General features: G+C 39.5%; 1 protein-coding gene across 1 annotated transcript in view; it reads right to left on the reverse strand.

Moving 5' to 3' along the window:
• Nucleotides 1-26,645, reverse strand: part of RANBP3L (RAN binding protein 3 like) — a 179,585-nt gene that overhangs the window by 42,683 nt on the left and 110,257 nt on the right. The window contains exon 2 of the mRNA XM_081132550.1: nucleotides 21,962-22,093. The gene's annotated coding sequence lies outside the window, so the exon portion shown is untranslated. The remainder of the gene's footprint in view (nucleotides 1-21,961; nucleotides 22,094-26,645) is intronic.

The following is a 26,645-nucleotide window of genomic DNA, read 5'->3' on the forward strand; positions in this document are numbered from 1 at the left end:
TAGTCTGAGGCCTGGAGTGGGGTCTGAAATATATATATATGTATGTATATATTTTTCCTCTTTTTTTTAACTTACCCCCCTAAGATTTATTGATATATATAATTGACATATAATGTTGAGTAAGTTTAAGGCATACATATTGATCTGATACATTTCTATTGCAAGATGCTCACTGCCATAACATTAACTACTATCCCCATCCTGTCATATAGTTACCATTTCTTTTTTTTTTGGTAGGAATGTTTAAGAACTCCTCTCTTATCAACATTCACATATATGGCACAGTATTATTAGCTACAGTCATCATTCTGTATATTAAATCCCTAAATTTGTTAATCTTATAACTGGAAGTTTGTACACTTTGGCCAATCTTATAATTCCCCATTTCTCCCACCATGAAATCCCTGGTAACCATCACTCTACTCTCTGTTGCTCTAACTTTGACTTTTAAATATGGAATCCTGTATATTTTAAAAGTCCTCTTGTCGAGGTAAACAAGCATAACCTGCTTAAACAGATCTGGGTTTGCTGCAACATTTCATTCATTATATCTTTCCAAGGGCTGATGGAACTAAACAGGCACTCCCTAAACGCTAGGAGCACTAATCCTGAAGTAGTTTCCAGTGCCACAGTGTAAGGGCTTGGGGGCGATTCCAGGGAAGGCTGGCTGCCTGGTTCCTCTATGTCCCACGATTGTGCATCAAGTCATTTCTGGACAGTGGCCCTGTGACTGATCACTTGAATCAAGGAGACTGCCGAGGCCTTACACTGCACGTTGAGTCCCGCTTCTGCTCGGGGAATGAGCCGGTGTTACAACAGCGTATAAAATAACATTCGATGTACCAGCCATTGTAAGTATCAGCTGTAATAAACCATGGCCCTTACTTTTCAGAAACACCACCAAGTTAGTAGTTCATGGTGTACATATTGTACTTTGTTTTCTACTTGTAAATAAAAGCAAGAAGTCAGAATGCAGAAGGTGAAGTCTGGTTGTGTTAAGAAACAATATTTTGGCATTTTTACTTGCAATTTGACTAAAAATTAATTAGAATCCTATGAAAGTCAAGCTTCTTCCCTCATCAACTTTCTGTGGTGCCAAAAAGATTCCACTAGTTTCCCTGGTCTGGGCTCCTCCTTCCCTCCTACATTCTCTCTGCTTAACCTGTGTCTTTGTACTCACAAGAGGGCAGTGGAATGGGGTGCCATCGATAGACAATCGATCTTATCAGCTGAGGCTTTGGGGTGGATACTAGAAACTTGCTATTTTATTATTAGAATGTATTGCTCAGAAAGCATAGTGTTTGGTTGAATAGCAGAAATGGTACTAAGTTTATAGGAGAATTTCCTTTTTTCAGTGGAATCCTGTTTAAAAAGCAGAAACACATACTTTTACATTAGGACACAAGTGATTTACTTGATTAAATAATAATCTGCTGTATTTCAAAAGTATTTATGAAATCTAGTCTACAAGTATATCTACTCTTTGAAGGTCTTCAGACTGCTTTGAATGACAAGGGTTATACAAATAAAGAGCAGGAGTATTGCATCTCTCACTCACATCCTCAAGGAACAGGATGAAAGACCCTCAACAGAATGCAAACATGAAAACCATGAGGCCCTGGCCGGAGTTTCACTCAGATGCCCAAAGCACTTGGTAATTATTAAATGGTCACTGTAGCTCAAGACTGATGAACTAGAGTTAAGACTTTAGTTTAGATTTACTATTGATTTTAAATAACAGATCCTCTCTTCCTTTATATCATCCAGTGGGAGATTTTTTTCCCTAAGTTACTCTTCCTTGCACCAGACATCGTGGATGAGATTGCTGAGTTTCAGGATCTCACTGTGGCTTATGTGACATGTATATCATAAAGCACCATCAAGGTGGGCTTTCATGGCTGCCTAGAGTTGTGTGACCCTAAGTTTTAAGTTGCTGTATGTTTTAACTCTAAGAGTTTCCCAGATAGCACAGTTGGCTGAATTCCCATAACTGCTATTTGTAAAACATAGGAGATGCAAATCGTTATATTAGAGGTAGTTTTGCTTGAACACTTGCTCCATGGATTCAGGAGGCTACACTGGCCTAGCACCTAATGCTTACTCATCAAGGGGGATCACTGTCTGAATTGCTGCCATTGATCCTTAATTTGCTGCAGACCAACATTTTGGTCTTGCTTATCAGAAATGTTGCCTCACTCCATAAACATTGCCTTGGCAGTTTGAACTAATTTTGGCCCTTTTTTGCAGAAGCCTCAGCTGTGGCTGTCACAGGGCTCCCTCTGGAGGTCAGCAGAGCCCAAGGTCAGTTAGTAAAATAGCCTTGGCCCCAGCACAAGATAAACCCAGGTCTTTTCATTCAATGCCCCAAGAAGGGGGTCTTGTGTTTGCAAATTCAGCAAATGATCATCTGTAGCTGAGCCTGCAGTTACCTGATTTATTCTCCTGTGGGTAAAATGTGATCATTGCTGTGTGCAGGTATTTAATCTCTGCAGCTTTATATTTTTCTATCTTTATTGAAGCTTTTTAGCCAAAGTGAAAACAAGACCAAATAAAACCAAAGGTCAGAAAAATGTGGAGTTTCACTTTGTTTGTTTTAAGTGGCAAGGAAACCCAGAGTACAGTGGCGCTGGTTCCATAATGCCCGCCATCTGGGTAGGATCAAATGATCCTAAAGAGCCTGAATTCCACCTAAAAGTGCTTGAAGTGCACAGGCATTGGGGTCAAGGGGTTTGCAGAAGAACTGAACGCTGAAGGTAAACACTTATTAACTGGGATCATTTCCAAAACAAAGCAAATTAACTTGCACCTGATCAAACTTTTGTTACTTGAGTTGAATTTGCACGCCCAGGAATAAAATAATAACCAAACTGTGTTTCTCCTTCCCTCTCTCCCTCCTTCCTTCCTTCCTTCCTTCCTTCCTTCCTTCCTTCCTTCCTTCCTTCCTTCCTTCCTTCCTTCCTTCCTTCTTCCCTCCCTTCTCTCTCTCTCTCTCTCTTTCTCTTGTCTTTCACTCATTTTCTTTTATGTTATTTAGGTGGAGTGTAATGTAATTTTGATATATTAAAAGTGAAATTATTTATGGAATTGACTTCAAAATAATTTGGGTGAGGAAGGTATCAGGGGTATAGATGAAATAAGATTCGCCATACATAGATAATTATTAAACTTAAGTGATGAGTTCATGGAATTTATTATATGTTAATGTCTACTTTTACATATATTTTTAAATTTCCATGCTAAAATGTTTTGAAGTATCATTACTTTTAATGAATCTAATTGAAAATATAGAAGGAATAGTCAATGTCCTAGATTTATTAGGATGTGGAGAAACTCTTCAAATTTCTTTTCCTATTTAATTTTACTTCATATATTATAAAATATATAGGAAGATAGAAAATGTTAGCATTCACAATGTATTTGTGGGGCAGTACATAAACACAATTTATAAACAAGCAGAGCAACTCACACTGAGGCACACTCTCCAAAATCTGCAATGGGGTGGGCGGGGTGCTCACTATAGAGACTCTGGCTGAGGAGGAAGGGACCTGACGTGAGGATGACACATGCATTTTATTTATTACCTCTGAACTGAACAGACGTTCTCTTCTATACCACATTTATATAAGCATATTACTATTTTATTACTTCTAGTTCTAAAAATACATTAGGTATGTCTTCGTTTGAGCTGCTATAACAAAAATACCATAGACTAAGTGGCCCATAAACAACAGAAATGCATCCTCACATTCTGGAGGCTGGAAGTCTGAGATCAGGGTGCCAGCACAGTGGTTCTGGTGAGGGACCTCTTCTGGGTTGCTGGCTGCTGACTTCTCACTGTATCCTTACATGGTGGGAAGAGGTGAGAGAGCTCACTGGGGTCCCTTTTACAAGGGCACTAATTCCATTCACAAGGGTTCCCTCTGCATGTCCTGATCACTACATAAAGGCCCCGCCCCCTAATATCATCACAGTGGAGGTTAGAATTTGAACATGAATTTGGGGGGGACACAAACATTCAGTCCATAACAGGTTGTATTTTCAAGGATGGAAGAGAATTTTTAATCAAAATTCAGCTCCTTGGTGGGGCATTGAAGAGAAAAATACCTATGACCTCTTTGTATCTCCACATATATGACTTCAGAAGTCTGCCCACAATATTCAATAAATGTCAACTAACTTCTCATTGTAGAACTACAATCACTTCTTGCCTCCCAACCCACAGATCTATGAGTGTGTGCACATGTGCACGCGTGTGCGCATGCACGCACACACACAGAGTACACCTTATCTTCTTGGCATTCATAACTGACATTTGGGGATCAGATTTTGGAGCTCAGACTTTTATCTTCAGCTTCAAAAAACAAGAGCACCTAGTGAGCTGCAATGGAAAACCTTAGAACAACCAGGGGCTCCCTGAACAGTTGCATCCGTAGCAAGACCATTGAAGCCCCTCCGTCAGTGCTCCATGAGGACTCAGAGTGGCTGGGCTTGAAGACAGCAGGGTCAAAATATAGGATCACTAGCATTGTCTCAGGGGTCCAGTGGGGTAACCATATGAGAGTGATGCAAGGTAAATCAAGAAAGAATCAACCTTCCACTTCTGATCCTTTAAATTATTTCTCAATAATTTAGGGGAGCTTGCAGTTCTCCCAGGAACTCTGAAATTTAGATTTAAATGTTGGTGGCACAATTAGATAAGTACTGGTATGTTTTGCTCCCTTTTTATGTATATTTCACATATTAGCTACATCAGCAAACATATATTTTTTCATTGTCAACTTTTCAAAGTAAACCTGTATAAATAGTTAATTCTAAATAGGAACTTGAAGAAGGCAATAGAGGAAAGATATTTTAAAATTACTTACAGGAAAAGCTAATCAAAATAATAGACTTAGCACATACTTCCAAACCTATTCAAATGTATGAAAGGTTATGCAGATATAAATAAAGATAGGGACAATGTACTTTAGAAAGTTATCTTTATGTATGTGCTATCATTGAACACATATTTATGAAGACTTACAAAGATAAAAAAGAGATGGAATTGGAACAATGAGAGTGAAATAAACCATAGTAAGAGAAGAAGCTTGGAGCCAATAAATATAGGCAGCGTGGGCAATGATCACATATTAAAAACCAAAAAACCCACATGTGGAACAGTAGTATAATTTATCCACAGGATAAATCCCGACAAGTATCCTTTAAGAATGCAAGCTATCTGCCTGGAAAAGGTTTTTAGACAGAAATTAGGAAGAAAAATAGAGCTGAAATGCCCTAGGACTGCTTCTCTCCCACCTCCCAGATGGGAATTCACATGGAAAGACTGGAGAGGAAAATTGATCCACTCAGGAAAAACCAATACACTAAAGCCTTCCATAGCCAAAGTCAAGTCTTCCTCTGTGGTCATTGGAGGGTGTCTTCAGGCTGCCTGTCTGGTCTATAGCCATGAACCCAAAAGTGAAGTCTGTCAGCACAGCCAGTGCACTAACACAGAGCATGCAGTCAACCATCAGGAGAAGCCTGCTTCCCAGGGGGAAAGACCCACATATCCGCAGAGGAAAATCATGCTAACTCCTCATACAACTAGACCTAAGTTTCACTCATAAATATGAAAGGCAAATGCAAGATCATCAGATATTTGAGGAAGACCAATAGAAGAAAGGAAAAGAACCAGGACGAGCAAACAGAACTGATGACCTGGGAGAGAATGGAAATAATGTAGGAAACCAAAAACAACTTAAAAAACCCCACAATCTTAACTATTGTCCTCAGAGACAGAAAGAATATTACATCCATAATATAAGAATAGGTTGCCTTGATGAGGATGAGCTACCAGGACACTAGAAAAATATTGGAAATTAAAAATATGACTGCCAAATGAAGGAAAAAAAATTCAACTAAATAACAAAAATGAGTAAAGATAAAATTAGTCTATAGAAGGTAAAACGAAGGAAATTTCAAGGATACAGAGCAAAAAGGCAAACGAAAATGCGTGAACCATTTGAATCATGGAAGGTAGGTCCAGGAGGTTCGCCTACTCCTCCACGTACCAGCTGCGACCTTGAGCAAGTTGCAATACTTAATATCAGCCTTAAGCGTGTGTTTACCACTTACACCTTTTAATTCCTCTAATCCACTCAACAGTCCTCTCTCTATAGGATAGCTTTCCATCTGCCATGATCTATTATTTCCTTGGTTTTAGAAGTGGGGTGCTCTGCAGTACTTTCTCCTGATAAATTAGTCTGTTTATGAAGTACAAAATAAGTGACACAGAGAGTCCACAGCCTGCCTTTCAGCCTTCTTTTCAAAGGTTGGCCAGGGCTCCTCTCTCTGTCTCCCTGCAAATATGGCTGTGCCTGTGGTGCAGGGAAAACATGCGGTCCAGACGTGGAAGCATCCAGTCCGTCTACAGCCAAGGAGTGTTGGGAATGAGAAGCAGTGCCGAAGGGGTAGTGGTAATGCACCAACATGTGATTTTGGCCTAAACAGAGCTTCAAATAATATTGAATAGAATAATCAACCTTAAAAAAAAAAAAGACCTGTAGATTTTATATAAAATTCTAAATTTCAGGTTCTTATGACAGAATTGAAAGATTTGCTACCCCTCACCTCCTGCAAAAAAAGGCAACAAGTCTGCTAGTTAGGAAAGGCTATTGTCATCAAGAGACTCTAAACTACAGTGCCTCAAAGGAGATAGAGATTTCTTTCTTTCTTGAATAATAGTCCAGAGATGAGCAAGGGGTCCAGGCTGGATAGACTGTTCCCTATCTGAGGTCATCTAGGAACTCTGGTGCCTTCTATTTTGTTGTTCCAAAGGAAACATTTTAAATTTTTTTTTTTAAAAGACTACCTTCACCAGAAAACAAATTTTTTGCCTTCTGCAAGTATTCAGATATTGAATGAATTAAGGCAAATTTAAATCTTGCAGATGATGAATAGAAATTTAATAGCATTAATATTTATAAAGCACTGTTTGGAAGATGATAGATAAAGATATGGTAAAACACAGCAAAAACTATTAAGAAGTTCTCTGCAAAGCATTATATGTGACCTATGATAACAGGTATGTTGCTAAAGAAGAGAGAAAGTAAGCAATGCCCCTTCATCAGCACACTGACGCCTCGTTTGTACTAACCGCAGCTGTCAATCAGGCATTCCCTTCATATCTCTTTCACTTTGTAGCGGTCAGTGCCAAGTGCTGCCCAACAACCACTCCCTCCTCCTCCTTGCTGGCAGATCTCTGACCTGTGCAGCCACATGCTGCGGGGAGACCGGCTGCAGCCCCATCACCGGGGATGGGTCTAACTCATCAGGAAGATCCCCTTCCCCTTGCCCTAAGTATTTGTGAGAAAACCAATACTCTGCAACACAGCCTTGCTCTAATTTGTACCATGTCAGCTGGTTTTTAGAACAAACAGAAAGGGCCCTGATAAAAAGTAAGCGTTTAGTATCATAATTTCCAGGAGAGAGGTCATTCCATCAGTGAGGCCTGGCTGGGTGCCATCCCTTCAGAGGCCTCACCTGTCACTACAATGCTGCTCTCAAGCAGCAGGATGCCTGCGTGTGGAAACAGTGCACACTTGGCCAATATCAATACTTGTTCAGCTCTGCCCTTTCTACATCTCCATTCCTCTTCCTAATTTTGCACAGAGCAGTCACTGATGTAGGAACCTGTAGCTGATGAAGACACCCCGGGCTTTTCAGATTCTGTGCTCTCTTCCCAAATTGCCCTTTCTCTGGCCTATTCATTTTTCAACAATCAGGTCAAGAGTCTTTTGTGTAAAAGATTCCCTGGCCCCATCCTCTTCAGAATAAAGTTAGTTACACTTTCTTCTGGGCTGGAACTGCACAGTATTTTGAATATATTTTTTTTATTGTACATGTTATATTTCCTCATAATTATCTATGCACATTTCTTCTCACTAAGATATGAGTACAATGGTCCTAAAATAAAAAATAAAGAGTAGAAGTGAAAGGAGGTAATAGAAAAGGAAGGAAGGAAGGAAGGAAGGAAGGAAGGAAGGAAGGAAGGAAGGAAGGAAGGGAAGGAGGGGGAAAGGAGGAAGGGAGGGAGGGAGGAAGGAAGGAAGGGAGGGGGGAGGGAGGGGCAAAGAAGGGAAGGAGGAAAGGGGGGAAGGGAAGAAGGGAGAAAGGGAGGGAGGGAGGAAGAAGAGTATTATGGTTTCTTTCTTCTCAATGGGACCATAATGAGATAAGCAATTTGTCACATGCTTAGATCCTAGCAGATTGTTCCCAAATTGGGAAAATTTCTGCTCCAAATGAAAAAAACTGCATTAAGATATGTTTGAAAAAATATTTGGGAAAAGTAAATTAGATGACCTTAAATAAGTGCTTGACATCTGAAATAAATAGAAAGAAAAAAATGCTACTGACATAAGAGACAAAGATAGACTTTCATTTAAGGGAAATCAAGGTCATTGAATTGGAAGGGCTCTGAAACCAGGCAGGCCTGCTGCAACCTGAGCTTCACCCCTTTCTAGCTGTACAACCTTGAGCAACATACCACCTTCCAGCTCCTGTTTCTGTATCACACAAAATGAGCCCAGCAATAACTATCTTATTAATACATAGTCTACACTGGACAAGATAACTGCATCTAGCTCAAGGCTGGGCACAAGCCATTTAGAAGTTAGTAACTTCCCATGCATAGCAAGTGCTGTATATATAGTGCTTAGAATATATATTTCTTCCAACTAATATATATACTTGTACTTAGTGTATATATGTATACTTAGTGTGTTTTATATATACATATATACACACTTCTATATATATACTTAGATATATGAATATACATATATTCAGAGCAAATGCATATTTTATATTTATATATATACATATATATGCACACACAGATAGTGAGTTGGAAGTGGGAATCCTGGGTGGTGAGGAAGAAATGAATTGTTAAGAGTGTTGTGTCAGCTCAAACATATTCTGATTTATGCTCTGTTGCGATTTGTTTAGGATGAGTCAACTCTCCATAGAGTGAACATTGCTGGGCAAACTGGTAAAATAGTTTCTGATCCACCTAATTTGAGGCCCGTGGATTGCAGAGGCCTCAACAAGAGGACATGAGCACTCTGAGGACAGCGACCATGTCTAACTCAACTCTGGGTCCCAGGTGTGGAGCACAGAGACTCGCACACCATAGGCGGCAGTGAGCTTCATTGGAAGAATGGATTCATGAAATCACACTCACGGTCCTCTCTGAGCTAGACTGCTGACATTTACATCAACCTGAGAGCCCAGAACTCCTAGCAGAATTTTTCTTTGATGACATCTTTTAAAAACCTGCATACTGTCAAGCGGGAAAGGAGTAGGCTTCACCCTTCCTTGACTTTCCTCACATTCCCATTTTCTCTCCGCAAGGAAGCCTTTGACAGCCCTGTGGCCGAGCCAGCCAGCGCTCAGCTCTGGGGATTTTCCAGCTGCACGAGAGCTTCCTTAGAAACCATCTCCACTCTCCCCCTCGAAAGGAAGGAAAAAAGAAAGAGAAGAATATTAGAAATGATAGTGACTCCCCCAAAGAGATGTTTGCTTTCTCTCTTCCTGATTTTATTTTTATGGGTTATTAACTGTGTGTTTAAAGTTCTGTCATTTTTATGACTTATAAAGTTCTAAATAAAATACTATTTACAACTGCAGGCACGAAGCACAAAAGACATTAACTAACCATGATGGAAAGGTGGAGAGAGCTGCCCAGTATGAACTCAAGAAGAGAACCCCATTGGGAGCCAACTAGCACGATTTGTGTAATCAGCATTTGGCAGCCCCAATAAATTACAGGCATAGCAGATAGCAAGTGGGATTATCTGCAGTACATTTTGGAGATCCAGCCATGCCCTCCAAATTATGAACTAGAGTTAATTATGTAAGTGGGAATTGTCTAAAAACTATTAAGTAAAAATACATGTATTTCTCCCTTTGAAGCTCATTTGAAACAAACTTTATAAACTTTATTTTGAGCTTAGAAGTAGGCAAGCATTTCATACTTTAGAGATACTTATTCACTTAAATTAAGATACCTGAATTATCTAACAGAACATACTAGTTATTTGGTTTTATAATTGCTTCAGGTGAGATATTACATTCTAAAAAAATCTCTTTGTGATTTGGGAAGCTGCCTCACCGGCTTTGGAGTCAAGCTGGTATTAGGCGCTAGGCCAAAAAAAAGTCTTAACAGTCATCAAAGAAGTGATGTCCTCCAGCCCCCAATGTGATGTAAAGCCTGGTCCACCACAGCAGCTGGTGAACAGGCCTCGTACACCTGCCAGGTTTCACAGTGGCACAGAAGAGTCCTTGTACACCTGCAGTGGCAGAAAGAACTCACCGACCAAGCCACTCTGTGCCAGAGCCTGCCCAAGGGATTCAGGATCTGCCGGGGTAGATCAGAGGCCATGCAGAAAACAGAGACCTTCATTCACTCAGTGTCACTTGTTGCCCACTAAGTCAGTAGTTCTCAACCCTGGCTGCATATTAGACACATTTGGGGAATTTTAAAGCATTCTGATGCTTGGGCCCCACCCCAAGGAAATTTGAATATATTGGTTTAAGTTGGAGCTTGGGAACAAGTATTTTTAAAAAGGTCCTCGAATAGCTAGGGTTGAGAAACACCCTAGATTGCAAGCTCCTTGAGAGCACGCGCTCTCACCGCTGCTCAGCTCAGCATCTGCCGTAATGCCTGGTCCATGGCGCATAATAAATGTGGTTGGGGAGAATGAAGTGTAACCAGGGCAAAGAGTTATCTTCTGAACCGAGATCAGCAGTCTTCTGCCACCTTGAAGGACACCAAAGTGGACTTATTTAACTAGGTCCATGGCAGCTGACATAGTACCTTCCTTAGACCTGGTCAGGTGAGGCCCTAGCCTTGGAGCGCCTTCCTCCAAGTTTTCTAAGTCTCTTGGGATGCCAGTGTCCTCAGGGCATGGTATCCTGAGCCCGGAACAGAACCTCTGTTTCTGGGCTCTCCACCCTGCACGCGGGCTCCACCAGATGCCTCCGGAGCTTCTAGACCCAGGCCTACAGGCCTCTGGTTCCAGAAGGGTGAAGAACCTATTTCTTACACTGTCCCACGTATTTCTCACATGAGCAGGTGTGAGATTGCACTGCGGGAATTGGGATGACATGCCAATTTGGGGTGACTCAAATTATTTAGACGGACAGGGTCCACACAAAATATATGTCTGGGTCTTGCATAGCCTTGGCGTGGCTGTGTCTCTAGGATTTTGATTCTGAAGTTTCTTAGAAATGAAATTGCATGCTTTCCTTCACTGAAAAGATTACCACATTACAAACCTCATTTCTTGGGGGGGAAAAAGTCCAAAAGGATTTATGGGGCCAAATCGGTTTCAAGAAGCTGACCACAGTTTCTAGAAGGTTAACTTTATATACAGAAATATTTCTGCCTTAATTTTTGCAAATGCATTGTGAGAAAATTTCCAAGTGTCTTAAAAGGAGCGGGGAAAGAAGTGGGGATTGAAGGACCCCATTGTCCACTCTTTTTCTCTGTCTTCTCAAGGCAAAGTTATTTTCAACTTTTAAGAACCTAATACATTTTTAAAATACTTTTTCAAGTCTGGGAGAAAGGAAGACTAGCTATCTGATTAATCTTCCTTGGAAAGTCTATCCTCATTAAGTTTGTGAATATTGATTAAGTGTTGAAATGACACCATTTTGGATATTTGAGTTAAATAAAATGTTATATTAAGTACATTATATCATAATGTTATATTATTATATATTAAACATAATATATAATATATTATTAAAATTGATTTTTCCTGCTTTGTTTTACTTTTTTAGTATGGCTGTTAGAAAATGCAAAATTACATACTTGACTTGCGTTTGTGGTTCACAGTATGTTTCTTTTGGACAGCACTAAAAGCTGTCAAAGGGATCCATGACCTTAAAAGTTCATGAATCATGAACGCAGACGTGGAAGCTTCCTTAAAACTAGCTGGAAACTTGGATTCAGACAAACTGAAGGGAGTAGCCATGGGCCAGAAAGATGGAGGGAGTAGGAAAGACCTGCCAGGGCACCAGCAGAGGACATCACAGGGCTTTGGGTACAGGCCATCAGAGGACATCAGAACAAGTCAGGAGAAGTCACAAATCACCTCTGAGTTTTCCACGGAGCCGGGATGGTTGTAATAGAGTCTAGGTTTCCTGTGGGCCCAGCGGTACCATAGATGGCTGGAAACACGGGCAGCTTGCTAGGCAAAGCCCCATGCCCCGAGCCACAGGCAGCAGAGCTTTAGAGGGTTCTGATATTGCCCGTGAGTGCATTTGCTAACGAGTGCATGGAACGGCTGCCACCCGGGACCTGAGGCCGAGCTGGCACAGACCAGAGTGCAACCCTAAACATTCGCTCCCTGACTGACACTTTGCAGGAAAAAGCGTCTCCCCTCCCTTAGACCCTCTAAACAAAAGGCCCCGTGTCCAAAGCCCTGTGGGCTGTGCTTCTGCTCGGGCTGCCTGGGAGTGTGAGGAGCGTTGTCGCAGTAAACTGGGTGAAGACACTTCGGGGAGAAACAAGACAAAGTAATGAACTTGTAAATCCTTCCTCTCGAATAGTGTGAATGCAGATTCTTTTGTGATGAAGTATCGGTTCCCTCATCCTGCCAACTCTCTATTGTACTTCCAGGGGTGCTCATGGATTTGCCGCTCTTTCCAACTGGTAACCTGACAGCTGAGAAATAATTGCAATACCGTTCATATTGCCCTTCAATGTGAATATATGTAGGCCTAGATAGAGCATGCATGAAGCATAGCTCCTGTCCTTTACACTGGCAACTTCATGGACATTAAGTGCTAGAACTGCAACAAGCTTTATTTTTATAAAAATATTTAATAAGATCAATTTTTTAAATTTTTAAATTAATCAAAAAATTTTTTTTAATGTTTTATTGAATTTATTGGGGTGGTATTGGTTAATAAAATTACATAGGTTTCAGATATACAATTCTAGAACGCATCATCTGTATATTGTACTATGTGTTCACCACCCCAAGTCAAGTCTCCTATTGCCATTTACCCCCTTCCCCCTCTTCTACCTCCCCACACTCTCCTTTCTAAAAATTAATTAAAATTTTAGTTTTAATAAAGTGATTTTGATTTACAATTTGATGAAAATTTAATTGATGTCATCATAATTTGTAGTTTGTCTTTTAATTTTAGTAAATAATTTAAAATACTTTAGAAGAAATCTTTCTTAATTAAAAATGTAAAGAAAATTTTTTTTTGTTAGTTTGCATTTACTTTAAATTTTCTTAAAAATACATCTAAATTTTACACACTTTGAATACAATTACATTTTATTTTTTAATTCTTTCAGTCATTACTGACACAAGAATACAACTTATGTGGGAGAATTTTCCTGCTATAGAATATAAATGGGGGCTTGTAAAAGGGCAGCAATACCAAAAGGAAATGAGCTTCGTATGTGCTGACAAACAATTTGCGGTTTTCCAGTGCAGACCTCTTACTGGGAGCACCTGGCTGGAGAATAGGATGCCCTTTGAATGGGAGAGATCAGCAAAGATAGAAGGGTGGGGACTATTCATCTGTTGCCTTAACACATAATTTGTTACCCTGGTATGCAGTAGAATTACCTAAGAGCTTTAAAAAATATCCCAACTTCCTTGCCCCACCTCAGACTGAGTCTGAATCTCTGAGCATAGGGCTTGGTGTCTATTCGTGATAAGAGCAATTTCAGTGAGTCTGATGAGCAGACAGGGTTGTAGCCACAGGGCAGGCGTCTGCCTGGCTGATGCTTTGCCAGCTTCGTCTGTGTTTCCAAATGCTGCAGACTCGCCTGCGCGCTTGCTTCTCTGTCTGTGTTGTCATGGTGCAAATCCTGCCCACTGATTAGGTCCTTTGCCTCCGGTGCCTTGCACAAGAGCTTGTTTGCCGATGGGTGTGTGACAGCCACCATCAGTGACCTGGGGAAATTAGCCTGTGTCAAAGCCAATTAGCCTCACTTTCTACTTTAATGAAGCCAGTCAATTAAGAAGAAGACTGCACTGGAAAATTTCTGGGCCTGCCAGGCCAGCAGTCCTTGGGTTATGGCACCAAATTCATTCACTCAATAAGTATATATTGAGCACCAACTATGTGCTGGATACTGGAAATAAAATGATTAATAAAGATACAATCCCAGTCTTCAATGAGCTCACAGTTTTTATCTGTAACCTCAGAAATCAAATATTTCTCAGCCACCTGCAATGTACTTGTTCTTAGGCCTAAAATTTGCCATTCTTTTCCAGGCTTTGGAACTTGACAGGCAAGTATTTTTTTAAGTTGGAAAAGTTACCTATGTTTAATTTTGCAAGGTCAAAAAATTAAATGAAAGTCTCTTTTATCACACAAAAGTAGCAAGTATATCACTTCAGCAGAAGGAATTGCCACTTAAATGAAATAAATTTAGCTTCATGAAAAACTCTTACATTATTTTTTTCTCAGAAAAAAATGTTGCTGCCTCCTAATAATGTCTTTCTACAAGATTTGTCTAAAACCAAATATTTTCTTTCTTCTTTTCTTTCTTTCCTGACAATGAATAGTATCCATCATCCTCCAAATAACTGTTCTGGGATCTGAATTACATTCTGGTCAAAACAGAGTAACAGACCCGGATTTGCCCTCCTACCTCAAACAATTAATAAGTGAGGAAAACATATGAAACAATGGCTTTCAAGATCCTGGGTGTCATTCAGTGAAGAACAGTGATTTCTGAAAGGAGACAGATGAGGTGAGCCCTAGGATTACCCCAGCTTGCTGTTTTAAGAGAGATTCCAGTCTGTAGTCCAGGAAAGGGGAATCCAGTTGCAGTCTGGATAATTCCCTGATTTGGGATGGAGCTGCAAGTTGGGGTGAACAGCTGGTTAGAGTTCACTGGAGAGTACTAGGAGAGAAAGAGCTTCACAAAGAAAGAGCTTCACAAAGTCTACTCTGAAGACTTCCAGAGTATCCCTAGAATTTTCAGCTGAGTACTGACTAGCACATGCATGGGAGGAAACCACATGAGGCCAGGGGCAGAGTCACCTGAAAGCAGTAGCGGAGGCTCTTATACAGAGTCAGAGGAGTGGCTGTATCCAGAAATCACACTGGAAAACCCCATGGCCCATGGAGCATTGGGTAGAGTACTCAGTAGGTGTTATCTTGGTAGTGGGGCATAATTAGCCTTATACTGAGGACAGTTATGCTCCTACCCAATAAACCATAAAAGCAAGACCTGGAAGGATCAAACTATTTCCATATAACATAGCTGTGTACCAGAACAAAGTGCAAAAATATTTATAGAACTATAAAAAACATAACTATAAAATTCACAGTGACTAGCTTCCAATAAAAAATGACAAAGTATGCAAATTATCACTAGGCATAAGGAAAAATCCAACCCATAGTAAGGAAAATAGTCAATCAAAATAAACTTAGGAGTAAATAGATGTTAGAATTAGCAACTAAGAGTATTAAAATAGTGATTCTAACTGTATTACACATGCTCAAGAAGTTAGAGACATGAAAGATATAAAAAATAGACAAATAAAACTTTAAGAGATGATAAATATTAGATAAAATTACACTGGATGGAATTAGCAGAAGAGTGGGCATTGGAGATAAAAAAAAATAAATGAACCTGCAGACAGAATGGTAGACTCTATCTAAAGTGTACTACAGAAAGAAATGGGATTTAAAAAAAAGGAAGAGCCATTTAACTGTTGGACAACCTCAACTAACCTAATATATGTGGAATTTGAGTCACCAAAAGAGATGAGTCAGGGGGAGGCAGAAAAAATAGTTGGAAAAATAATAGTCCAAAGTTTCCAAGTTTGATGAAAGTGATAAACCCACAAACTCAAGCTCAGGAAAGACAGAGAACCACGTGGACGCATATCACAGTCACACTGCTCGAGCCAGAGACCGCATTCTCTGGGTGCCGACAGAAACAGTTCTACTCCAAGCAAAAGTATCTTTCAAATATGAAAGCAAAATAATTCCATTGAAAGATATTATAAAAAGGAGAAAACTAAACCCTCAGTTAATAGAAGGAAAAATAATAAAAATCAGAGCAGAAATCAATCAAATAGAAAGCAAAACAAATCAAAAGAGAAAAGAAACCCATGAAACCAAAAGCTAGTTGTTTGAGAAGATCAACAATATTTGTAAACAGTTAGGCAGACTGATCAGGGGGAAAAAAAAAGAAAATACTTTACCAATATCAGTAATGAGAGAGGAGGCATCACTACAGGTTATATAGGTATTAAAAGAATAGTAAGAAAATATGATTGACAAGCCAAAAGTCAGTTGCTTCAAGGACAGACCTATACTGAGAAATATGTTTGACCTAGTTTCCCCTTTGCCGTTCTACTTACTTTATGATGATCACATATATTAAGAATAAAAATCCTAAGACGATTATTTATATATGCTATGAACCTAGAAGCCAAGATCTAATTTTCTAGCCAGAACTGAAGACTGCTTCAGGCATCCATGACGAGCTGTAGTCTTCAATTAATGTACTAAGAGGTCTAGAGGGTCTTACTCCTCCTAGGCTCTTAAATGACTCAAGAACTTTTTAAGCCTTCCATCAAACATTTTAGTGATGGAGCATCTAGGGATTCACACAGATCATGTTTGTGGATCTCGGCAGAAGCTGCATGGGTCTAGCTAGCTCTTAGACTCGAGTTTGAAGCATTATTGGCCGAACCAGGGCCAAATTCTCCCAAAAGAAGAAATGGTATTTTTAGAGTTCCAGAAGTAAAGTCTGCTATAACATTTAGCTTTCGACCAATTTGTATGACCAAACAATAACGAACTCATGAAGAAACCTACATTGTCAGTTCTACTGGAAAGAATATGTTTTAAAATATGTCCTCTTTGCTCTTTAACAAAAAACCCCAAACATATGTGTTCACCCATTAATGTCACCTGCTACAGGTTGATGACCAAGCATTTTTATTTAACACCTTTTCTTTACATCTTTTCCACCTTTAAGTACACTTTCTAAAGACATTTTCTTTTCCTGGAAAAATAAGCACAATCTTTGCCCTTGCTTTATTTTGTAAGCCTATATAATATGCCAGCAGGGCTCTTGTTGAATTACGAGCAAAATGTAATGAATTGGATTCTAAATAATAAAGTAAGGACTGTAAGATAGAGAAGAAATTTTACACAGCTCGCAGTAAACACTGCCGTCTTCTTGGGATAGGGGCCATGCTTTTTTCTTCATCTTTCTTTGGGTGCTAACCAAAGACACATGAAAAACACTTTTTTAATTAATTAATGTTTAGTGCTGAAGGAAGAGGGCTACACAAATGGTATCTTCTGCCCTTAAACCCATTTTTGAGCAAATAAATTTTCATTTTATTTGAAAAGGTTCTCACACACCTTCTCAAAGTAGTTTTAAAAATGCATTCTAGGAAAGGTAATGATCTCTGGAAATGAAGTATTTGGTTTTGGTTTGTTTTCCAGCTTTACTGAGATAAGATTGACAAATAAAATTATGAGGCATTTAAAGCATACAACATGATGACTGTGGAAGGATTTCTCCATTGAGTTAATTAACACATCCATCACCCCATCACCTCACATATCTTCCCCCTCCCCCCCCCGCTTTTTTTTTTTTGGCGTGAAGAAGATAAAGTACATGGATGAATCATCACTTTTTGTCTTTTGTTTTGTGAAATTTCAGATAATGTAATTATTTTGATGTTTATTTTGTCCAAATTCAAAGACATGAAGACATTCTAATAAATCGATCTGCTATTTTCCTTTGCCCTTAGCTTATATCACCACTTTTGTCCCTTTAAACTTGTACATGCATTCATATAATTTACCTATAATTACCAGAATTGTTCTTATCAAATTGAGTGTGTTGGTACCAGAAATAAGAAAAATAAAAGCTACTTAGAAGACCATCTTTCTACTGTTTTTCCAGCTGTCCCTCTGAGAACTGACTGCCTGTTGCTTGGGACAACATTTTTCTTCCTGCCTGTGAGATCCTGAGATGCTGGATTTGGTGTTTGTTTATATATTCTTTTATTCAAAACATCCAGAACTACATCTTTGGGCAATTAAAGGGGTTGAGGAGAGAGCAGTGAGCAGAACAAAGTGCCTGGTCTCAGGAGCTTATGCTAGGTGAGCAATGTGAAGAGCAAGCATGAGTAATGAATCTTAGGTTAGGAAGCGTTCCTTGCGCACTCCTTCTTTATCTTGGGGATCCTTGCAAAGTGGAAGGATCTAGGTCTCTTAGGAGCCTGTCAGGTAAACCCTTGATGAGTCAGACTTGGGCTAGGGCTTTGCCTTCCACGGTGTTGTGTGCACGTCGCGGGGTAGGGACCACAACACACAGTCTGGGCTCCCCCGGCATACTCCTGGCGGACTTTCTGGAACCATGGTTCATCTTCCTTTCTACCAGCCCTGGCCTCGATACTGGAGGAAAGCTCCCCTCCTTTCTTTGAGTCTTCACTCCCCTCTTCATTTCATTACATTAACCTTCTTGATGACGTTTGAACAAGTAATGTGAATAGAACATTTTATTAAGCCTAAGTAAAACCTTGTTTGAAGTAAAATGAGATGAAACTAATACAGTGAGAGCAACCTATCTACAAAGCCCTTACAAGCACTTAGAAAGGTCCTTCAGGAAGCCTCCATCTGCCTTCATGATATTTTCATTACCTCTGCCCCTCTGTAGCCCCCTTTCCCTAAGCTGGGCCACTTAAATTAACCCGGGGACTGTGGGGGGAGTTATTTCCTCCCTGGTCCAGAATGTGACTGATTCAGACCAGAGGTGGATGGACCTTAAGGCGTTCCAGCCACACTCCTAAGAGCCATGTTTTACTGCTGACTCAGAATAAACATCACTACGCTGGGGCCTGGGAATGTGCATTATTATTGTTGTTTCTTTTAGAAGACTCTTCCAATAGCTCCAAGGCATAGTTTAGAGCTATTGTAACAAAGTGTATCTACCTCAGAAATGAGCTTCTTCAGAATCACAAGACATGTTTCTTTAAAAAGCCAGTTTCCTGGGCCTCACATCACATCTCTGTATTTCAATAACTCCTTATGCGTTTCTGATACACACTCAAGTTTGAGGTCCTTACAGGTCCCAAATACAGCTCAAGACATTTATACCTTTTTTTAAAAATCGCCACTTTGTTTCTCTGAGTAAATGGGACCAGAGGAAGTAGATTAAATGGAAATCCCTTTTCAAAATTGCTCTCTAAAGAAATTAGTATTGTGAAACTTCTCATTCATGTGACCAGAACTTGAATAGTGTGCCTTTCCCATGTTTGCACAACTAGTGCAAGTCCTTCTTTACACCTCCACCTAAACTTGGACTATGACGTTTCATTTCTACTTGATTCTACTGGGCAATTATTCATGTATTTATTCAACAAACAACTGTGGAGGGTCCTCCAAGGGCCATGCACTGTACAGGAATTGGGAAGGTCTTTAGGACCTTACAGATTAAGAGAGTGCAGTAGGGAGAGTTTTGGAGCCAAATAGGTAAAGCAGGAAACTAGGATACAATAAGGCATGCACTGTGATGAGGTGTGCACAATCCCAAGCAAAATAAACTACAAAAATGAGTCGTTTTCTAACCACAGCACTAGTTTTCCAACTTCTGCTGCTGTAGAGTCACCCAGCTATGGGCATGGTCTGTGGTTTCCTGCCACCAACTCAGAATATCTATGGGTAAGGCTTCAGAAAAAAAGGAGTGTTTATACTTACACACACAAAAATGCAGTTTAGATGGAATTGCAACTGTAATAAAATATCTCCAGTTTTAAGCAACTTTTTCTGAAGGGAAGTATAAATGTTTCTACTGCTCCTCTTACATTAAAAAACTGGTAGGCATAGTAAAAATCTAATAAGGATGTATTAAGGAAATGTTTGCAGATTTTTATATTGTTAGGGTTGGAGTCAATCATTTAGCAGATCACCTTAATCAGAATCTGGATTTGTGGACTTATGCTCTGATCCTTGCTTGGTTGGGGTTGGAATTAGATCAGGATTTCTCAACATCTGCATGATTGATATTCTAGGCTGGGTAATTCTTTGTTATGGGAGCTTGTTCCTTACATTGTAGGATGTTTAGCAGCATCCCTGGCCTCTACCCACTAGGTGCCTGTAGAGCTTTCCTTCCCCAGTCATGACAATCAAAAATGACTCCAGACATTGACAAATGACCCCTGGCAAAGAGGAGATAAAGTTGTCCCCAGTTGAGAACCACTGGTTTAGATGGATAAACTGTCTGCACTAGAAAGTAATAGCAATTTGGGGATGTTAGGCTGGCATCTGGGGAAAGAGGAAAAGGAGAAGCAGCTCCCAGCATCATAGCAGCAGGCCTGGCTTGAGAAATGCCCAGTGGTAGGGAAATCATTGGTTTTATAAGAGTAATGTCTAACAAAATTTCACATTGTTTCCTGTTTTGTGCTGAACTGAAATTTCTATTTTTTTAAAATATCCAGTAAAATTCAATTGTATAACAATAGCAGAATTAGTTTTTCACCTGCCCCCCTCCCTCTGGAAAAGTTAGTTGATACTGAATCCCAGAAGTTTAGGCACTGACCAATATTAAAATGAACAGAGGCCCCAGATGATCCTGGGAGCTGTGGGAAGGAGCCAGAGAACAACAGAGAAGCTGCACTGACTTAGATGTAGATTTAAAACATACTCCCCTTTCTCCAAATACTTCAGGAAGGAAGGTAACCATTGTGGGGGAGACAGACACACACAAGAAGGAATAACTAAAGCCAGTGAATTATGTCTTTCTCTTTCCCAGAAGTGTCTTTGAATGTGGTAGCAGGTGATCATATTTCGGATGGATTAGGCACCATATTTTGTGTTATGTATGGAAAAGGATTAGACAGCCTCTTGGAAGTTATTTCTAAATTGATGATTTTAAAATAAGACATGAATATTGAAACAATGAAAACTAAGTACTTTTGATTTCAATTACTTTTTTAAATAAATGATTGAGTTAAGATTTTAAAAATTTATTTACTGAGGGAAAACTTTTTAAAATATATATATATATCTTTATTGATTTCAGAGAAAGGAAGGAGAGAGAGAGAGATAGAAACATCAACGATGAGAGAGTCATTGATTGGCTGCCTCCTGCACGCCCCTGACTGGGGATCGAGCCCACAACCCAGACATGTGCTCTGACCAGGAATCGAACGGCGACCTCCTGGATCCTAGGTCGATGCTCAACTGAGCCAGGCCCAGCTGGGTGGGAAAACTCTTAAGAGCATACAAATCATTCCTAAGATTTTTCTATTTTATTTTTTTAACACATGGTTGAATTAGGATGGTGGAGATATGGGTAATCCTTTCTTCAGCCAATTTATTTTTCAAATGTGACATATATATATATATATATATATATATATATATATATATATATATGTATTAGTATGTTAGATGACCCATTAAAATTAAGAAATTTAAGCAAATGGATTTGATATAAGCCAGGTAAGATGATTCTCATGCAGAGGTCACTCTAACAAAGGAGGATTTCTTTAGACTGAATGTAGGAATAGGACCTATAATATTATCAAGACTTGAACAAATATGAAGGTAAGAGAAGGAACACAGCATTTTCTACTTCTATTAGCCCGGAGAAATGCTCTGAGAAAGAAGAGGTGCTTAAAGTGCAGAATAAACAGTTTAACTTCACTTAACCCCCAATTCTTCAAGCTTACTTGTCACTCTAGGGCTATTTTGAAAAAAGCCACTGTAGACTAATCAATGGTTTTAACATTTCAAGAAAGAATAAATAAACAAAAATGTGTATGGTAGAGAAGGGAGCAGTTGGCATTGAATTAAGAAAGGGAAAAATCCCCAAATTAAGAATGTGTTATCTACCTTCAGCACTGGGTACAGGAGACTCTGACTGATGAACATGAGTATTTTGGTTTGATTGGTAGGCACCTACCTGGTATGGAGGTGGATATGCCAAGCCTTTTGAGTTTGATGCAATAGCATTAAGATCATCCAGCTACTCCTCTGGTTCCATGCTCAGCAAGCAGCCTTCTGGCTATGATTTGACTTTTCTGTATAACTTTACCTGGGTAGGGAGAAAAAGCAATGATACTGCTCCAGTGTGCTTGGTAATTTTTCTTTGCAAATTGTTAAATTAGCCTCTGACACGAGTCTCTTGTGAGCTTCATCAGCTGAGTAAGTACAGCTAATCCTAATCGCTTCAGGAAACTCTGGGGAAAAAAGCAGCTTTGCACCTGCAAGCACAGGACTGATCTTAGGTTTTAATGATTCTTCCTACTTTCTCGCCATTCTGAGGCCCAACTCAAAGAGCCTCCTTCACTCTTCACTCCTGTTTAACTACAATGAAATGACAAAGGTGAGTTCTAGGGGGAACGGATCCTAAAACAACAACAAATCTCATTGCATAAACCTGTGCTTTTCAAACTGGGAGGACAGATGCAGGGCAGTGAGCCGAGGTGTATGCAGAACCCCAGAGCAAACATGGCAAATCTCTTAGGAGCATCCATTTTGCTCAATCTAAAAATTACATCTATATTAAAATCAGCATGGATATAGAAGGAAAAATCCCCCAGAATTTGTAGGATAAAATTTGAAATATCAAACATTTCACACTGTGGAAGACCACTTTGGACTTTGCCCTCAAGACTGCCCTGGGAACAGGGTGGCAGTGTGGTCGTGCTTGTCAGCAAACTTGATGGGGCAGAGTGTGGGTGGGCGGGGTCACGGCTTAAGCATTATTTAAAAGGCAAGGAGGGAAGAACAAACATTTGTCAAGCACTGACCATGGGCCAAGCATTTTAGATAAATGATCACACAAATCTCAGAGTATCACTATCAGGTGGGCATTTTAGACATTTATAAATGCAAAGGTGGTAACAATGATGGAACCAAAATTTGGATTTGATCTTCCATCTCTGTGTTTTTGCTACTACATCAGAAGTGTTTTAAGTACTGAATTGCCATCCATTAGTTCAGAGTCTGCAAACACTTTTTGTAAAGGGCCACATGGTAAATATTCCGGGTTTTGTGGCCATATGGTCTCTGTCATAACTACTCAGATCTGCCTTTGCTCTGTAAAAGTAGCCAGGGACAATAGAAACAAATGGGTGGCTGGGTTCCAAAAAGAATTTATGACACTGAAATTTGAATTTCTTCAAACTATTCTATATCACAAAATATTCTTCTTTTTCTCTTTTCTAAGTATTTAAAAACCATTCTTAGCTCATGATCCCAGTTTGCCAACTTCTGCATTAGTGAGTTGTAAAACTTCATTCAGGGAGTGGCTTCCAACATTAAACAATTTTTTTAAAGATCCAAAAATAAACCAGAAAAAAAGAGAAGAGAAAATATCACAATATATCACATTTGGAAATTGTTTCATGAAACTTATTTGTTGCCGTATTTTATCAAATCTGAAATCATTAATTATGAGAGGAACCATTAATTTATGTATTTCTAAGAAATAAAGAAAAGACTGACAATTACAAGTGTAAGATCCCATCAATTGTAACAAGCATCCTGATTTTAGAGATGTTAAAATGTGAAAAATTATGTATCTTATAATATAATGAAATACAGTTTACAAACATGAGGGCACGAGTGTGTGTGTGTGTGTGTGTGTGTGTGTGTGCAGGTAGGCACACTAATTGGGGGATACCCTCTGCTGAAATGCTCTCTCCCACATAACTACTCCAGTGGCTAACTTCTTGCCTCCTCCACATCTTTTCAACAAGGCCTGCCCTGACCACACTATTTAGAATTGCATCCCATCGTCACCCTGCGAGCACTCCCAATTCCTCTTGCTCCGCTCTGACTTCTTTTATTACCACCTATCCAACTATGTAATTCACTTTGTTAATTCATTAATTATTATCTCTCTCCCTCTGCCAGCTTTATGGGGTCAAGGATTTCTGTCCGCCTCTTTTGCATTGAGCACCTAGAACAGTTTCCGACTTACCATAGGCAGTCAGTAAGTATTCGTTAACTAAATGGTGAAACAGGGTGGGGCAGTCTGAACTCAGCCTCTGCTGGGACCTGGCTCAGTGACTTTAGGCAAATCACTTAATCACTCTGGGTTTGTTTCCTCTTGGAGTCTGTACATTTCTCAAAATAATTGCAGGATTTAAAAATTTATTTGGGTAGTTTGTTGTTTGCCTCTTAAGAATATAGTGAGTAATTTCTGTTGAATGCCAATACAAGGGCAAAGAAATGTGTCAATCATCCCTTTGAACTACAGTTCGTTCTTTATGTAGCTTGGCTTCTCAGGTTCTCTGTTGCTCCAAGAACCATTTATTAATGGAAACACACCATTGAGAGATCAATGTAATGACCAGCGCTTGCTTGCTACACTTCCTCTCTGATCCTTCAATCTGGGGATTTTCCACTGCTAGGCTACTGCTTAGGGGAAAATTTTAGAGCAGCAGGAAAAAGCATTGATGATCTTCTCCTGTTGCTGCTATAAGTCATCTCGAGTTGCTTCTCTAAGCACACTGGGGATATATCAGTAGTACTGATTGTTTGATGACTTTTTTAACCCATGCATATTTTGTGAATTTTGCTATTGTTTTCAGATACACTTTGATGGTTTCACATGAACATGAGGAAAACAGGTTTAATGTACTCTATGAAAGTACATAGCTATTAGATAAACATATCTAATACACATACTGTATTTAGTGGCACACAAACATAGATGATAAACTGAAGTAATATTTTCTATCAAACAATTTGGCACTGCCTAATATCAGTGTTGTTTTCTCCAGTTTCCAAAAGAAAGTACTTCGCTGATGTTCCAGCCTCCACTAGTCTCCTTGCCATCCTTCCACCTTCTACCTACTACCTGGTACAAAACCACGTTTCAGGTTTTCTTTATGGCCAAAACCCACTTCTAGTCACCAATTTCTGTGTCAGTTATATATTGCTGTGTAACAAACAATCCTAAATCTTAGTGACTTAAAAACTTTAAATGTTTTCTCATGATTCTCTGGGTTGACTGAACCATTCTTCCACTGGTCTTACCTGTTAGTCATGAGACTATATTCATCTGATGGCTGAGCTGGGGCTATGGACCAGCATGCCTTAGCTCTCCATGTGGCTTCTCCGCATGGCTAATGTGGGCTTCCTCACGTGATGGTTTCAAGGCTATGTTTCAACATCTATCTAGCACTTTGTTCAACTGGCTGGAACAGCCAGACATCTCTCCATGTGTTCTCTCCAGCACAGTAGCTGGACCACTGTACATGGTGACTAAAGGCCACAAGAGAACAAAGACAGAGCTGCCAGGTTTCTTAAAATCTAGTCATTAAAGCCTAGACCTACAACTAGTACAGTATCAATTCTGCAGCATCTATTGTTTGAAGAAGGTGTAGAGGGAGAGGAAAATAGATACCAGTTTTTAATGGGAAGAGTGGCTAGAATTTGTGATCATCTTTAATCCACAAAAACTGCAGTGACTTCAAGATAGTGTAAGATCCTCCACGGCTTCTTGACTCTTAGATTTTGCTTTATATCATATATCTACCTTCCACAAAAGACTTAACAGTTCTTTGAGAGCAAAAATGAGAAGAATAATTTATATATCCCTCTAAGTCCCTTATATAGTCTGCCATATAATAGGCACTCAAGAAGTGATTTCTGGATAAATGTTGGCTGAATGAGATATTCAGTTTGACTTTTGTAATGTGTATATTATTTTATTCTAATACCAGATAAAATGGGTTTTCGTTGGTAAATTCGCCAACTCTCATTAACTAAGATATTTGGTTAACCAATCGCTGAGTATCCCCTGTTGGTTTGACAGTAATTCTGCTGTAAGTAGGATCTTCTTCAGTAAAATGGAACTTCTCATAAATAGACTTTCTCTAGGGTAGCAGTTCTTAGCTCTCACTGCACAATAGAATCACCTGAGTGCTTATAAAAAATACCATGCCAGAGCTCTTCTCCTAGACTAATTAAATCAGGACCCTTATGTGTATTAGGCTTTGTCTGTAGGTGATCCTAATATGCAGCCAGGGTCATGGGTCACTTTTCTAGAACTAAGACTTTTGAACTATCTTACCTGGTTTTCCCTGTAGTGTAAAAGTTCCCCACAAGAGTTCAAGGTAAATGAGTTGCATTCCAAGGAGGAAACTTTGGCCCAGTCTCACCCAGCTTCAACCACTGTAATCCAGCTTTAAAAAAAAAAAAAAAAAAATTATATATGTTCATATTGTGAACTATTTAGTTCACAAAAAGGATTTGATGCTAAGATAAAGTTTGAAAACATCTGGATGTTGTGATAGCCTAAGACTCTTGGTTTTGTGAAATAGAACAAGAATCATTGAAATATTTTTCTTGGCATTTTTATGGCTGATCTACTTGAACAACTTTGAGATTCTGATTATTTAATAAAAGGCAGGATCTGCCTTTCCACACCTCCTGTGTGTGCAAAGCCTTTTCTGTGCAAAGCCTTCTGGCCACACTGCAGAACTGATATTTGTTTGTCATCTTCTCTGTTTACCCAACAATAACATAGGACCCAGTGTCTGTATTAAGAAGATCAAGAGGCCCTTTCTCTCCTCTGTGGTGGGTACTTTGCCAGCCTCAACAATGACTGACTAGCCCCTAAAGCTTACCTT

The sequence above is a fragment of the Miniopterus schreibersii genome (genome assembly GCF_964146895.1).
Source record: "Miniopterus schreibersii genome assembly, chromosome: 3".
Lineage (NCBI taxonomy): Eukaryota > Metazoa > Chordata > Mammalia > Chiroptera > Miniopteridae > Miniopterus > Miniopterus schreibersii.